We start from the raw sequence: 13,304 nt of genomic DNA on the forward strand, positions 1-13,304 counted from the left end.
CTGACCCATAAGTGATTCCTGGGACCATCTTTTGCACGTAGAATTGCTGCACTGGAATTAGGTTGAACTTTCCATACAAGTTGTGGATTCTTGTTCCTTGTAGAGAGAGCGTGTTCATTTTTTGCAATAAGTGTAATGCCCAATTGTTTTCGCGGATTGACGTATTTATTTGCACTCCTAGATATCTTATTTCATTGACACCTTCGATTTCATCTTTGTCGATCCTCCAAAGGAAGTCTCAATTTCTTTTTCCCTTTGCTGGCCCAAATTTCATTATTTTGGTCTTGTTTACATTCATTCTTAATTCATTTTCCTTCATGTATTGATGCAGTCCCTGTAGTAGCCGCTGTAGCCCTATTTGTGTTCGATCAAGCAAAACTAAATCGTCAGCATAAGACATGTACCAGATTTGATGTCCATCTATTTTTGGCGAGAAACGATGTATTCTGGTTAGTGCGTCAGGGATGTCAGCAATGAATAATTTAAACAAGACTGCAGCTAGCGGGCAGCCTTGTTTCACACCTCTATTCGTGCTTATTGCTTCGGTTAGTTCTCCTTTTCCGTTTATCCTTACACGTATTGAAGTTTTGGCATGAAAGGCCATTATGGGGTCTAAGATGTTTGTTGGACATCCCCAGTTTTTAAGTTTTCTCCACAGAAGATCACGATTTACTGTGTCGAACGCCTGTTGCTTGTCTACGAAGGCCAGATTTAAATTTGTTCTTTTTAATATAGTTTCTAGTTTTAATAGATTTACTATAGTCAGGTTGATCTCTGTTCCCACTCCTTTAGTAAACCCTGCTTGCCGACTGTCCATGATTCCTTGCTCAGTGGCCCACAATGTTAGCTTCTGTTGTAAAAAGGTTGCCATTACTTTCCCAATTGTATCAAGAAGGGCGATGGGTCGGTAATTAGCTGGATCAGCCCGATCATACTTCTTGAAAACTGGTACAACAATTGCATTTGTCCATGAGTCTGGGAGCAGTTTCTGTTTTGCAATTCTTTCAAATAGCATGGTAATGAAGATGGCCCATTCAGCTTTATGTGTCTTTAGTTGTACATTGGATATGCCGTCGGGCCCTGCGGCTCTTGAGTTGTTCAACTTAGCGATGGCGTTTTGAATGTCTTCCACAGTTTCTGCTACATTCCAGTGAGTTGGTTCTTGGTTCATGCCCAATGCTGAGACTTGTTGAGATTGATTAAAAACACCTGTAAAGTGTTGTTGCCACGCTTCCTCAGACACTCCATTAGCAAAAGTATCTGTTTGATTTGCGTTGTCATTATTTAGAATGCCCCAGATCTCACGCGTGTTGTTAGATTGAATCAAGTTCAACATCAGTTCTCCACGTTCTTGGTATCTTATATAGGCGAATGACTTGTGCCAATTTCGATATTTTTGTCGCCGCAATTTGATTTGTTGGGCAGTGTGTGCTCCCATATTTCGCTTCAGTTTTCGTATGTCTTTGTTTAGCAGTTTCTTTTGGCATTTAACCAAATTGCTCCATTCATTCTTGTGTGTGGACTTGTTGTTTAGAAATCTGATCTAACCCTGTTAATACTGAGTACCTGATTTGCAGCAGAAGGGATCTAACCCTGTGAATATTTGTCCATTTTGGGATTTGACCCAGCTACTTATTTTTTACAACAGGTTTAATTGACCAGGACCGGGAGTGCGCGCCTCACCCACCTTCTTTTTTGTACTGAATGCTATGGGAGTCCCGGGCTCCAGAGGCAGCGCCACGGGGTGACTGTGCCCCACTTTGGAGAATCATAAAGATGGTTCTCTCCCCTCCCCCAAATTTGGGAAGGACTTGTGCTTTGGAGGGGTGTCGGTTGCTGGTCACCTGAACAGAAAAAAACGTTTTCACTACAGCTACCAGAATCCTTTGAGTCTAATTAGACACACCTGCTCAACAGCCTCCCTGATGATTATTTGAGATAAGAAAGCGCTAGGAGGAGAACAACTACAGACCACAGAACTGAAGCTGAGGGATCTAACCCTGTTAATACTGGGTACCTGATTTGCAGCAGAAGGGATCTAACCCTGTGAATATTTGTCCATTTTGGGATTTGACCCAGCTACTTATTTTTTACAACAGGTTTAATTGACCAGGACCGGGAGTGCGCGCCTCACCCACCTTCTTTTTTGTACTGAATGCTATGGCAGCGCCACGGGGTGACTGCCCCACTTTGGAGAATCATAAAGATGGTTCTCTCCCCTCCCCCAAATTTGGGAAGGACTTGTGCTTTGGAGGGGTGTCGGTTGCTGGTCACCTGAACAGAAAAAAACGTTTTCACAACAGCTACCAGAATCCTTTGAGTCTAATTAGACACACCTGCTCAACAGCCTCCCTGATGATTATTTGAGATAAGAAAGCGCTAGGAGGAGAACAACTACAGACCACAGAACTGAAGCTGAGGGATCTAACCCTGTTATTACTGAATATCTGATTTGCAGCAAGGGATCTAACCCTGTTAATACTGAGTACCTGATTTGCAGCAGAAGGGATTGAACCCTGTGAATATTTGTCCATTTTGGGATTTGACCCAGCTACTTATTTTTTACAACAGGTTTAATTGACCAGGACCGGGAGTGCGCGCCTCACCCACCTTCTTTTTTGTACTGAATGCTATGGGAGTCTCGGGCTCCAGAGGCAGCGCCACGGGGTGACTGTGCCCCACTTTGGAGAATCATAAAGATGGTTCTCTCCCCTCCCCCAAATTTGGGAAGGACTTGTGCTTTGGAGGGGTGTCGGTTGCTGGTCACCTGAACAGAAAAAAACGTTTTCACTACAGCTACCAGAATCCTTTGAGTCTAATTAGACACACCTGCTCAACAGCCTCCCTGATGATTATTTGAGATAAGAAAGCGCTAGGAGGAGAACAACTACAGACCACAGAACTGAAGCGGAGGGATCTAACCCTGTTATTACTGAATATCTGATTTGCAGCAAGGGATCTAACCCTGTTAATACTGAGTACCTGATTTGCAGCAGAAGGGATCTAACCCTGTGAATATTTGTCCATTTTGGGATTTGACCCAGCTACTTATTTTTTACAACAGGTTTAATTGACCAGGACCGGGAGTGCGCGCCTCACCCACCTTCTTTTTTGTTTAGAAATCTGTGACTGCTCCTTTGTTGGCAGGGCAGTATTAAATCATAATTAGTTGAATTTCTTTCTTTGTTGGCAATAAATCGAAATTTCTCGGTGAGGCCTTTTATTTGTTGTTCGTTTAGGCGTAGCCGATTTCGCCCTTGATTTATTTCAACTGAATATTTGTACAGAGCTGCTTCTGTTTTCTGAAGTATAGGCCATGACATTGTCAAGATGTCATGGTCACTTCGGTCTGTCTGGATGATGCGTAACTTTGAGATTTTAGTCCAGACGTTTCTGGATGTCCAGATGTAGTCTAGAATTTTTTTGTGGCCAGAATTTCTCCAAGTGTACATCGGAGGCGTATCTCCCGGTATTTGTCCATTTTCCAGATCACAATCTCTTGCGTCCATTTCATTGTCCCAGCACGCTCTCCTTTCACTGCTAGTCCGTTTTTCTTTTATTTCTGATGAGATAAGTTTTCTCTCATCATTGAACCATGATAGGTTCATATCACCACATATGATTATTGATAAGTCTTGGTACTTCTTTTGATGTTTATCAATTATTAGTGTTACTGATTGGATACATTTTTCGGTTCATATCTTGACCGGATTCCAATACAGATTAATTAGGAGAATGTATTTTCTCGCTATTTCTTGACTTGTTGACTTTCGAATGAGTGTGCTCTGTACAAGGCTGTTTGGGTTTTCAGTTTCACAGACTTCCCACGCGGTTCCATGTTTGACCATGGTTATCAGACCTGACTGCGGGCGACCTCTAGCGTTTTTTTCAGCCGGATTGAGCAGCGTCAGGTACCCATCCTTTAAAGGCGGGCTGCGTAGCCATGTCTCTTGTAGACAGATTAGAAAATTATCAGACAAATCGACTGGAAAGCCTTCAAAGAGGTGCTGGAAGCCCCGTGTGTTCCATGAGATTAATGTGACCAGCCCTTCTCGTTCTTTTCTTTCTACCTATTGATTTCTTATCCTTGGTTCCGCTTCGCTTTTTTGCGAGTTCACAGACTGCGTAATTTTCATCTGGTTTCTCAAGATGTTGCGGCGCTGTTCCATGGAGTCGATTGCCATTTTTCTGTAGTCCATGCTTTTGGAGTTATTAGAAATGGATAAATCTTCATCTGAGATCTTAAAACCCATGAACAGCAGTTCGTCTTTTGCTCCCAAGAGTGTTTTTCGTACAGCTTTCGAATTTATATGTAGCAGAACTTGGTCTCCGCGTTCTTCTGAAATGTATTCTACTATTCCTATGTAATTTGTTGTGACTGTTCACAGTATCGGCACTGAGTGCAATAATCTCATGACGTTGCCTTTATTCAGGTTTACGTCATTTTCCTCATGGAAGATGTTTTCAATCGTATTCTGCCAGACTTATCGTTTAATTTGATTTGTTTAGATTTATCAGCTGCATAGATTTAATCTGCAATTGTGCGCGTGTTAATTTTGGATTTAGTAAGCCATGATGTTTTATCCCTTTTTCTTCCTCTTTGCTGATCTCCGACTCATGTTGATTATTTGATTTTTTCATGTTGATCCATTTTTCTCTGTCTTCATTTTTATTTGTTGGACATTCATTTGGTTTCCTCAACAGACGTTTTCCAGCTCCTTTCATTGATTCTTTCATAATTGACCGACAGGTTTCATCCAGCTCCTGTAAATCTGCCGTTGATTCATCTACAAGGTCGTCAGTATAGTTTGAAAGAGATCCGCCGAAGATTGTATCGAATGTACTGAAGCATTGTCTGAATCCAATCTCAATCTTTTTTTCGGGTTTGTCGCAATCGGTTTGTCTGTTATTCCTGTAATTTTTATTAATGCTTTTGCCTTTTCTGACCCTTTATTTGGTATCAGTTTTTCTCTTACAAATAAACTTTGTTTCACTGGTGTGGGTAGGTTACGAATGAACTTTCTTGATTCACTGGAATGTTTTTTTTATCACCTCTAGGTTTTTTTTTTTTTCGTTTTTTTTCCTCTGCGGATTTTGTTTTGCCAGGTCTAGTTGGTCTTGTTTGTCATCACATATGATGGTTTTTGCTGTTCCTCCAAATATGCCATAGGTTGTTTTTTCAATCGTGGTGTGGGAGGAGCCCGCAGATGGTCCGGGTTGTGCTTTTCCTGTTTGCCCGGTTTGTGTTTTGCTGAAAGGCGGCTTCACTGCTAACTTAATCTCTGCCGCCTTTGGGAGGGAGCTACCTCCCACCTTATTGTTATGTTGGTCTTCGAACGATGAGTGTTCATTATTTTGGATTTTTTGGCATTGTTCTTCTGTCTCCTGATTTTGCAGTTCTTTTGTAACATTTTTGTTGTTATATGTATTGTGTTTATTGGGGCTCCTTCTATCTCCCGGCGGCTGATTTGTTGTGTTCTGTTCGGGATCTATCATGCACGCCATCGGTATGCCACGGTGCTAGCATCAGGCTTCCCTTTAAAGCATTCAGTATAGAGCTTTTTTCTACACAATCATTCCTAATCTGTGTGCTCAGCTCAGTGTACCGTGGCCAATTTTTGGATGCTTCGTTTCCCATTTGTTGTCTTAGCTCACTGTTTGTATTTTCCATTTTGTTCACTTTCTCATTTAGATGATTGAGTAATGCATTATTGTTTTGTAGTTCGTCATGAAGGGAATCATATAGTTTTATGAAAGGAATTCGAGCCAACGAGGTGGCAGCAAGTACATTGTTGTGAATTTGTATGGCCGCTGCCGTAGGTATATTAGATTTCAATACGGACTCATTATCGGAGTCATGATGTGTAGGCTCTGTCCTCTCCGTTTTCTTTTCAGTTCTTTCTTGGTTACAAGCTGCTTTTGCCGGCATTGACTCTGGACTTGTGTTGGTGGCTGGCTGCGTTGTTGCAGGCGTTGAACAACTTATCAACAGATAGAGGAAAAGACGACCTCTTTTCCTCTGAAGATCATGTGGCTTGATAGTAGAATTGGTAGTGGGAGTTTCCTGAAATTGGCTTTTTGGCATTTGTCTTTCAATGATCGAAGTACAAGGTCCTGTTTGACCGTGTTTTTCAGGTGATATTGAGTATTTGTATAGTCTTTATTCTTTGGAATTTTTTTGAGGAGACTCCATTATTACTTGTATGTCTTTGTCTTTGTGTTTTTCTATGAAGCTTTCAGCTAATTTGTGCTTCATCGCTTCAAAGTCGGCTTTGAGACGCTCCGTTAAGCGTGCTTCCCGACCTGCAAAGTCAAATCCACTGCTCTGCTTGTGGCCATTTTTCTGTATGCATTCGTTATTAGAATTAGTGGTTTGTTTATTCACGATGACTTTTCCTTTTGGAAAACTTACATCCATATTTGTCCCCATTTCGTTTGCTCTTTCTGTCTTGTCTTTTTTTGCTGTGCCTTTATTGTTCTGGTTTGGTATATTGTGTCCTGATTGTCTTGAATTTTCTTTAATTTTGTTTTGCGTCATCCTCTCTTCCGCATCGTTTAGCTTGCGGTCTGTGGGTGGATATACGAACCGCATTAGGCTCTCTTCGCCTGATCTTTCTGGGATAGCCAGTTGTAATAGTTTGTGATCCGTTACATCAAAAGGTGAATCAAACCGAACTGTATTGATTTCAATTGTATTTACAATTGATCCATCTTCTAAAATTTCGATAGGAGTAACTTTCGCGCAGCTCGCGTTGTTTATTTCTGCGCATTGATTTAATTCGGCAATAGGCACGATCTTAGTCATCACTGTTTCTGTGCTTCTCAAAATTTTTCCACAAATGTTGGAATCAGAATTTGACTTGTTATCTGGCTTGTCACCCTCAGCTCGACCTGATGCAGAATTGCCATTTTCCTCAAGCCACCTTGTTTGGGTGTTTGTTATTGAGATTTTAGCCAGGTATTTGCTGGTTAATTGAGCATGAGAGGGGAACTCAGAAACATTGTTAATTTGCTTTTGTGGGATTAGTACTATTTGTGGACCGTGTGTTATCATATCAGAAGTGTCTGTGTTTAGCTTTTGTTGTTTTTGGTTTGACCAATTGTACCCCTCCAGTTCACATTTTTTATTGTTAGTTAGTTTATCATCCAACGATGTTGATTTATCTAGAACTTGTGCACAGGACTTTAGTTTTGAAGGTGCCTGCGGCCCCGCCTCTGCCATTTCGTTACTTCTTACCTTATTGTTACAGGAATCGGCAGGCGTCTTCTGTGCAGTGTTTTTCCTCGACCGCCGAACGCCAAAGCCGCCAAACAGCCAAACAGTGAGTAGATCACAGCCCTTCTGTCGCAGGGCTTACGCCACAAGGGCGGCGCTGAGCAGCTGATGTCTCCGGCTGGTGGTCACGTGACAGTCGCGTCACGGGAAGGGGGAAACCTCGGTCTTGCAGCTTAAAGCGGCAGCGTCCTTTTCACTGCTCGCTTCGCTGCCCGTGCGTGTAGACAATTGCTGGAGATGCAGAATCAAGATTCAGTTCACAATGAAACTGTAGAAGTTGCGCCGCCACAGCCAAACAGTGAGTAGATCACAGCCCTTCTGTCGCAGGGCCCATAAATAGCCACGCGCGGCGTCCGTTGCTCAGTTCCGTTTTGTAGCATAAGATAAGTCATGCCTGAATAGTTATTGACCTTGAAGGAGCGTAAACTGCAACCACAAGGGAAGTATTACTGCGGGGATGGATAGGAGGGCCGATAAGGAATACGTCAGAGGAACATCCCATCGAAAGAACATTATAAGGTAAGAAGTAACTTGTTCTTCGAAGGGATTGTGTCCTCCGACGTATTCCTTATCTTTGATAGACTCCCATAGCAGTGGCATGTAATTGGAGGTGGGGGTAATAATGTCATGTATCCCTTTTAGGAATTAACCGAAAGTAATACGGCTTTGCCAAATCTGGTCTCTTGACTAGTGGAGGAATCCAGGTTGTAAAATTTAGTGAATGTATGTGCGGACGACCATGTGGCAGCCGCACATATGTCTCGGATCGGTACCCATCTTTGGAGGGCCGAAGAGGCTGCGATACCCCTGGTTGAATGAGCCCTAAGATTTTGGGGTGGCTCTTTCCCTGCCAGTTTGTAACATTCCAGAATGGCCAAAATAATCCACCTGGAAATGGTCTGTTTTGTTATGGGTAGTCCCAACTTGTGACCTGAGTATCCTACAAACAGTTGGTTTGCTTGCCTAATCCTAGCCAGTCTGCTGATGTAAAAGCTCAGAGCTCGCCTTGGGTCCAGCCTATGTAGCCTTTCTTCCTCTTTCCCCGGATGGGGAGGAGGCTAGAACGAAGGTAAGGTAATTTTCTGAGTGATATGAAATTCAGAAACCACCTTTGGGAGGAAATTAGGCTTCACCTTTAGGACAACTTTGTCCTTATGGAAAATTGTATGGAGGGGTTTACAAGAGAGAGCTTGTAATTCGCTCACCCTCCTAGCAGATGTTAGTGCTACCAATGGGACAGTTTTAAGAGTGAGAAATCTCAGCGAACAAGAGTGGAGTGGTTCGAATGGAGCACCCATTAGGAAATTTAAGACTAGATTTAAGTGCCATAAGGGAACTTGGAATGGTCTTGGAGGATAAACATTAGTTAATCTCTTGAGAAATTGTATTACTAGAGGTAGTTTGAAATACGATGGTTCCTCCGCAGTGCGCTTGAAGATTGAAAGCGCTGTGAAATAGCCTTTTACAGTGCCAACTTAAAGGCCTAAGTTTGCCAAGTAGAGTAGAAATGATAACACTGTTGGTGTACCACATGAAAAAGGGTCGATATTCCCTTCTCTACACCAGCTGCAAAATTTGTTCCAACGGCAGCGGTATAAAGACTTTGTTGCTGGCCTTCTGCCCGAAAACAAAACCTCCATGACGTCATCAGGGAGGTCCCAATCCTTGTACCTCACCCTTTCAGAAGCCAAGCGTGAAGGTTGAGGTTCTGATGTCTGGATGGAGAACCTGACCTACCTTCTGTGAGAGAAGATTCTCTTTGAGTGGAAGACGGATTGGAGGACAGATGGACATATCTAGAAGTTCCGGGTACCATGTTCTCCTGGCCCAGTCCGGGGCAATTAGGATCATGATTTTCCGGAATCTTCTCAACCTCCTGATCATTTGAGGAATAACAGGGACTGGTGGAAACGCGTAAAGGAGTGGGAACTCCCAGTCCACTACGAACGCGTCCCCTAGAGCTCCTCTCGGGGGAAATTCCCTTGAACAGAACAGATCGCACTTCCTGTTGGTGCTGGTGGCGAACAGATCCACCTGAGGGGTTCCCCAAAGGATGAAGATCTCTTGAAGGACTTCCTGAGCTAGCTCCCACTCGTGGGAGACTGTACTCTGCCTGCTCAGAGTGTCCGCTGTCAAGTACTTCTCTCCGGCTAGGTGGACTGCCGATAGAGAGATTCCTTCCTGGATTGCCCAAAACCAGAGCTGCATTGCCTCGCTGCAGAGTGGCAGTGACCATACGCCTCCTCTTTTGTTGTGGTAGTGCATGGCCACTGTGTTGTCCGTCATTATCAGGACATTTCTCCCCTGTACTGATGGCAGGAAAGCTTTCAGCGCCAGTCTGATTGCTCTCAGCTCTAACAGGTTGATATGTAGTCTGGACTCTGATGGAGACCAACGACCGCTGATGGTCAAGTCGTTGGTATGGGCTCCCCACCCCGTGAGTGAGGCATCTGTGACTACTGTTATCTCCGGCCACGGTTGCCAAAACAGTTCCCCCTTCAAGATGTTTTTCTGGCAGGCCCACCACTGAAGGTCTCGAGCGACCTTGTCCGGAACCTGAAGGAGGTCTGTCATTCTCCGTGAGAATTGCGACCACTGAGTTCTCAGTGCCCACTGAAGAGATCTCATTCTCAGGCGAGCCTCTGGCACAAGGAAGATGCAGGATGCCATAAGGCCTAGCAACCTCAAAAAGTCGAAGGCTGGGAGACGTTGGGCATTTTGAAACTTGGTGACCATCTGCAGAATATCTTGAGCCCTCACCTCTGGTGGCGAGGCTTTTCCCAGGGAAGTGTCCAGGACCACTCCAATGATCTGGAGTCTCTGTGATGGTATCATCTGTGACTTCTTTAAATTGAGGGAGAAGCCCAGTTTGTGAAGGAAATGGCAGACATAATCTAGCTGGATCTGAGCTTGTCCCGAAGATACGGCTCTGATCAGCCAATCGTCCAGGTAGGGGTAGACGTGGATCCCTTCCCTCCTTAGACCTGCAGCCACTACCAACATTTGCTTGGTGAAGACCCTCGGGCGGAGGTCAGCCTAAATGGCAGAACTCGAAATTGATAATGAGAGCCGTCAATTGCGAACCTCAGGTATTTCCTGTGTTTGAGATGGATTGGCACATGGAAATAAGCATCCTGAAGGTCCAGAGATACCAGCCAGTCCTGGAGCTGGAGGGCCTGAAGGATCTGAGAGAGAGTTACCATCTTGAACTTGTCCTTCCTGAGGAACTTGTTCAATTCTCGTAAGTCCAGGATGGGTCTCAGTCCTCCGTCCTTCTTTGGTATGAGAAATTAAGGGGAGTACCAGCCCTTGTTCCTGTCCGCTACAGGTACCGGTTCTATGGCACCTTTCTCTAGCAGGTCTACATTGTCCTGCAAGAGGAGCGGATATTGAACTTTTAGAGAGCTGTGCCCCGGTGGATGACTCTGAGGGATGTGTAGAAAGGGTAGGCAGTAACCCTGGGCAACTGTCTCCAATGCCAAAGCATCTGACGTAATAGCCTGCCATTCCGTCAGATGGTGAGTTAACCTGCCCCCTACAGGTGTTTTGTGTGGAAAGACCTCAGAGTGGTTTGGGGGCGGCTGATGCAGATGCCCAGGGTAAAGAGGCACCTGCTGCTGCTGCGGCTTTAGTACTTTTGACCCGTCCACCTCGGGTGGATCTCCTTTGGCCTCTTTGAGCCGGCTGTCCTCTGCCTTTCCCGAATGCGGAATAATAGCAAAAGGACTTTCCTCTCCCAGAGGTTCCTGAGGGGCGAAAACGAGTTTGGCGTATTGCAGCTCCTAAAGATTTTGCCGCTGCTTTAGATGTCTGCATCTTTTCCAGACTGCCATCAGCCTTTTTACCGAATAAAGAAGAGCCGTCAAAGGGCATATTCAAAAGTCTGGCCTGTACATCTGGAGCAAAGCCAGACTTTCGCAACCACGCATGCCTGCGGATTGTCGTACTTGCCGCCATGGCCCTGCTGATATTGTCCGCGGAATCGATGCCAGTTTGAAGTGACTCGCACATGGCATCTTTGCCATCTTTAATGATGTTAAGGAAGGCTTCCCTTTCCTCTCCTTCCGGTATGCAGTCAGCCGCTGATGAAGCACACTCCCACAGTGTGTGACTGAACCTTGCGAGCGTACAGGTGGCGTTGATGGCCTTCAATGCCATACTACAAGCAGAAAAGACTTTTGTTGCCATAGAATCGTACCTTTTGTCATCTCTATCCTGTGGGACAGTAGGGTAAGCGGATCTGCTGTCTGATGAAGTTGCCGCTTGAACCACCAGGCTCTCTGGAGTCAGGTGTTTTGATAAGTATTCAGGGTCAGCCGCAGCTACCCTATACTTGGCTGACAATCTTTTAATGACTGCAGGGATAACCTCAGGAGTTTCCCAATTAGATTAAATCTTCCTTTGCAAGGCTGCATGGAAGGGGACCACAGGATCCTCCTGTGGACCTTTGTCTAGTATGTCTGTCAGGTCATCCTGTTGAAAAACAGGTGAAGGCGCAGACCAACCCATAAATTCAATAATCCTTGCCATCAGGGTTCTATAGGGTGTTTCGGCATGTTCCCCTTGGTCTTGTTTGACAAATTCCACTTCTGGGGAAGTGTCCAGCCCACTTGCCTCATGTAATGATTCCTGTAGGTCTTTCAACCTTCTTTCCTCAGAGGTAAAATCCTCTGAAACAGGTAGTGTGGTCCTCTGAAACCCGAAGGTTTCCTGGTCAGAATCCTCCCCTTCTTCATAGATTGAGGATAATCCGGGGTACTCTGACCTCGGAAATGGTGTAAAACCCATTTCTAAGGCAGAAGGAGCCAAACTCGTCATTATTGGGCGAGAAAACGTTGATGTTGATGAAAACCGATGCGTCGAAGAACTCTTCGACAACGGTGTCGATGGCGCCGATCCATGCGTCGAAGGGATCTTCGACAAGGGCGTCGAAGATGGCGCCTTCTTACCCGATGGCCCGTGGCGCTCTCGGGTGGACTCTTTCGCCGGGTGCAGCGACTCACAGCGTTTCGATTTTTTGGGTTTTTCACCCGGGGTATCACCCTCAGCTGTCTACAGGGGGGTCGAGGCCGCTTTCTCGAAGACGCTTAGCATTTTCTTCCTGAATTCCTCCCACTCAGCCTGAGAGCTGTGTTTTGTGGGGCAGGAGACCCTTTCTGGGGAAACAGAAGATGACGAGTAAGGGGATCTTCGACGTCTCTTCTTTGAGTGTCTAGATCTCGACGAATGGTGGGAGCTACTTCAAGACCTAGAATGGGAATGCTTTCGACGGCGAGGAGACGAATGCCTCGACTCGGCCGAAGAAACTTTCGAGGAGGTTTTGACTGACTTACCTCTCTCAAGCTTCCCCTTGCGCTCCTTCAAGGCTTTCGCCATCATGGACATGCAGTCCTCACACTCCGAACAATGGTGCTCGACTCCCAAGCACCACAAGCAGATCCTGTGTGGATCTGTTATTCACATTTTCTTACCGCAGTCTCGACATTTTTTGAAGCCGGACCGCGGAGTCGTCGGTTCCGATGAAGAAGCCACCGAGAACGAGTTGGTATTTCGAGTAAATATAAGAGGTTTTATCTGACTGAACTGAGCAACGATATTCCGAGGCCCCACGAAGCGTGGAAAAACGGAACTGAGCAACGGATGCCGCGTGTGGCTATTTATGGGCATGGTGACGTCGGCGCCGATACAGTGGCTGTCGAGGGACATCGACTAGGCAGACGTCAACGCGCAGCGCCCTCTACAGAGAAAACATTTCCGAGGCCAGCATGCTGGAGACAAATTATCAAAGATAAGGAAGACGTCGGAGGACACAATCCCTTCGAATGTAATGTTTTTTTGTTTTCCAAGGTCTGCTCTAGGGAATGAGACCTTGAAAGGGAGGAGAGAGAACAATATATTAAATTTACTTTGCTTTGATAGTTGGTACACCAGCATTCACAATTATTTTCATGCACTGGGATTGTGTCCTTTGCTTGGGTTGCGTGTTTCTCAGCTCTGACATGTTTGCCACTCAGTGGAATGAAGCAAG

The sequence above is a fragment of the Ambystoma mexicanum genome, chromosome 8, assembly GCF_040938575.1.
Source record: "Ambystoma mexicanum isolate Mex_15411 chromosome 8, UKY_AmexF1_1, whole genome shotgun sequence".
Lineage (NCBI taxonomy): Eukaryota > Metazoa > Chordata > Amphibia > Caudata > Ambystomatidae > Ambystoma > Ambystoma mexicanum.